Below are 3989 nucleotides of genomic sequence, written 5' to 3'. Positions count from 1 at the left end.
CACAAATTAGTTAGCATAAATCAGTTAAATGACGAAAAATTAGGTGTCTATTTACTTGTGACCACTCAATGTATATAGGTTTATCACTCAATCGTCTGTCTACCCTCAAGAAATATCTATATTCTCGACTTCAATGTATTGCACGAGACGTTCGAAAGTCTCAACATCAATGATTTATAAACACAATTTCCTACAATCGTCTGCGCTTAACTCTTATTATAACAAAAACTAAACACTAATAAAATATTCACTAACAAAAATAAATTAATCAATAATATCTAAACTAAGCAGACTTTTATATCATGACACACACATATATATATATATTGTGATTATTGTCCCCCAGTTGGACAAAAGTAAGTTTACCGACTTACAAAGCTTAAATCTAGGGTTCGATTTCTCACGGTGGAGAAAACATGTAGCTAATGTGGCTTTGTTTTCACATAAACAAATAAAAAAATTCTATAAATTAAACTTTCATCTTAAGATGTTTCTAATTGGGAAATGTTTCTTTCACTGCTTTTCTTTTTTACATGATCTTTGTTTGTGATACACAGGCAAATAAATAGCTACTATCATCAGTAGCACCTTGACGTCGAAGCAATGTACCGACGGGCCCCTCATATTGCTGGTCCCTAAAGTAATGCAAAAAAACTTATACATTTCTAGACCAATAGCTGATCGGTAAGTTGCTATAATAAAAGTACTCTATAACATTTTCTGGAATGTCAAAAGCTTATTTTTCCAACAAATCTGTTTATTATCAATGTTATAAAGCCCAGAAAAGTATTCATTGATACATAGGGATGGAGACTCGGTTTATTTTAAAAGTTATAACTTGCTTGTCTTACTCATGTAGTTAAAGAGGGCGTCAGTAAATTTTTCAGAGCAGCGGGAATAAAGACCACATGGTTGCTTTTACATTTCTAAAATAATGGTTAGTTTTTGTTGTTGATTTTTAAAGTAACAAAGTTCAAACCATTCTTTATTTAAAAAGGCTAAATTTTCAAATCTTACAATTCTTGTACTTTATGTAAGTAGGCTGAGACTTACTACAGCTCAGGATTTTCGACACAAGGAAACTAACTTAACTGTTTTAATGTTTAACATTAAATGTTTTACTTTTATTTTTAATGATTAAAAATAAAAGTAAAACAAGGAACCTTTTGGTCCATGTAGGCCGTCCTATCCATTAACTTGAATTAAACCCTAAAAATCAAAGCCTGTCCTTATCATTCAAATATTTATCAAGTTCTTCCTTAAAATCCCTTACATTAACTGCATCTACCACATCAAAAGGCAATACGTTCCAAAGCCCAAACACCCTGTGTAAGTGTGTTAATGTTAGTAAAATTACACTGTCTTAGCTGAAGATGACTCCTACCCTGCCAAAATTTATATTTATAGATGATGTATCAACGACGTTACCTGTTACTATGTTTATCTAAACTGTAATTGTAAACATAATTTGTATTAATATAATGAACAAGATAAACTTGTTAAACCTTACTTATCATCTGGATTGTCATGTGTATTTGAATTTTGAAACTGGATATGTTATGACCAAAAGAAATTTTTGCAGTTCATTTCATTAATCAGCTTATAACATGCCTTGTGTTGTTTAGAGCACAGTAGAATTCATAATACATGTATTTTAATTTTGTACTATTCATTTCAGTCTTCACCTAAAACTCATAAAAGTAAAAGGTCAGTATTTAAAAATATCAAAGCAGTAAGAAGTCTTTTGAACTATTATATATTTGGATTCTGAGTGATATATTTTCACATAGTTTTTATACTGTATAGAAATGTAAGTAAATATTCTAGTATTATTATGAGTGCGCTAATGATATTATAAAAAGTACTGTTTATGTTATGTATTTTCAATAAACTCAACACGTAAATATTGTTGAGTAAGCTGAAGGTTTAACTTCAAATATAATCTACAACATTGTTTCATGATTTTACAACAATTAATTTATGTCTCAAATGTAATCAATGAATGGTTATTTTCAAATTGCTGTGGCAAAAAAAAATAATCTTTAATATAAATTTGTTGAAGAACCTAATTATGAAATGTAAATTAAGACTCATTAGATAAAGTATCAGGATAAAATCCTGGTAAGAGAGAAAACACTTCTGCCAGGTTTGTTAAAAAAAATACCTATACATTTTATTACTGGGTAAGCTACTTGTTATGTAGTTAGAGTAATATTTCCTGATGTCATTGGTTGAATTATTTCATGATTAGTTTTTAATAATTTTTTGTAGTTCTTTTTAACCATAAGTGCATCTATGTGTAGAAAACAAAAGACTGAGAGCTGTTAGACATTGTGAATTTGTAAAGTATGTATAATAAATTCAGAGATGAAAACAGTAGGAAGGTCATGTGATCTAACCAACAAACAATCTTGCATTTATTAAACATACTTGTTGTTCCACAAGTAAAAAAACTGAACATTCATTAGTTCTTCACACTTATTAATAGGATGTTCTGTACTGAATTGGAAAATTACAGTAACATGTTATTATCTTATTTCTTCATGCGTAATTACTCTTTTCATAGCTTTACATGAAAATACAGCAAAAAGATAATTGATAAGATCACCTCTTATCCTTCATTTGTCAATAAAAAAAATCGTTACAGATCTTAACCTATTCTTGTAGGATAACCCTTTTATCACCAGAATCATCCTAGTAACTCTCCTCTGAAACCTTTCCAGTAATTCAATACCTTTCCATAGATAAGGAGACCAAAACTGTACACAGTATTGTGAGGCCTAACTAGTAATTTATATAACATCTTTGACTTTTAATCAATATGTTTATAAAAACAACCTAAAATTGTATTAGTTTTACAACGAGCATCAAGCACTGCTTCAATGGCTTGAGTGACTTATTCATTACTAAGCCAGTATCCTTTTCTCCAGTTTGCTGTGTATAGCAGAGTTTCTTCCCATCTGTATTAAACGTGATCCAAATTATGGTAATTTAAATACATTACTTTAAACTTACCATTATTATTAAAGGTCATTGGCCAAATATTTGTCTGACTAACAAATAGATCCAAGTCATTTTTACTACATCAAAATCCCTAATAGCTAGAAGTATTCAAGAGTTTAATATCATTAGTAGAGTACTTATTTACTAATTATGCCCCTGTCAATATCTTCATTGTAAATAAAAAAATTAAAGGCCCAAGCACTGTTCCTATAGTACTCCACTTGTAACATTAGCTAGTTTGACAGGACTCCATTAATAACCACCTTTTTCTTCCTTCCATCCAACAAATATGCAATCCAGTTAACTCATCTTTCCCCAATTCCTACCAAAGTGGTTTTATTTGCATATATTCTATGATACCTTTTCAAAAGCTATTCAAAAATCCAAACCTTTTCTGTCATCCAGATAACCTAAAATTCTTGAAAAATTATAAATTAGTAAAGCAGGAGTTCCCCTTTTGAAAATCCATATTGGTTTTCTTTTATGACATATTTCATTAAATGATTTTTTTAAGCTTCTTTCATCACACGTTACAGAATTTTTCCCAATACAAAAGTAAAATTAACTCTTCAATTCTCAGACACACACACACTGTCTACCAGAAATAAAAGAGAGACTCACGTGTCTGATCTTTAACTTCTTTTAAAACCCTTAGAAAACTGTCTGGTCCTGGTACTTTATCTGTTTTAAATCTCAGTTTTTGTTACTTATTACCAAGAAATATGTACATGTTTAGAATGTTAAGGAATAGTTGTTAATACCTCAGGTAAAAACTGAAAAGCGCAGCCATCTTGTAGTCTTCAACAAACATTTGCCACCGGAATTTTGTAAGGGCCCAATCCTCATTTTAACATTTTTACTTACCTTTAACATACTTTAAAAAACAGTATTTGAGTTAATTGAATAGAGTTGTTTAAACATTTGTTTGACAGCAAGTAAAGGCTTGGAATGGTTTATTCTTTCAACTCTATTCAATTAACTCAAAT

The 3989-nt window shown here is 29.8% G+C and overlaps 1 protein-coding gene across 4 annotated transcripts in view; it reads left to right on the top strand.

The window, feature by feature from the left end:
- Nucleotides 1-557: 557 nt before the first annotated feature.
- LOC106470580 (twinkle protein, mitochondrial-like) overlaps nt 558-3989 on the top strand; it is a 33567-nt gene continuing 30135 nt past the window's right edge. For 2 of the 4 annotated variants that reach the window (XM_022399194.1, XM_022399195.1), the window contains exon 1: nt 558-684. The gene's annotated coding sequence lies outside the window, so the exon portion shown is untranslated. Of the gene's footprint in view, nt 685-774; nt 938-3989 lie in introns of those variants that run through there. The other 2 variants (XM_013931143.2, XM_022399193.1) reach the window with 1 other exon arrangement.

Source organism: Limulus polyphemus, unplaced genomic scaffold (genome assembly GCF_000517525.1).
Source record: "Limulus polyphemus unplaced genomic scaffold, Limulus_polyphemus-2.1.2 Scaffold4098, whole genome shotgun sequence".
NCBI lineage: Eukaryota > Metazoa > Arthropoda > Merostomata > Xiphosura > Limulidae > Limulus > Limulus polyphemus.
This window is presented reverse-complemented; position numbering and strand designations above follow the sequence as displayed.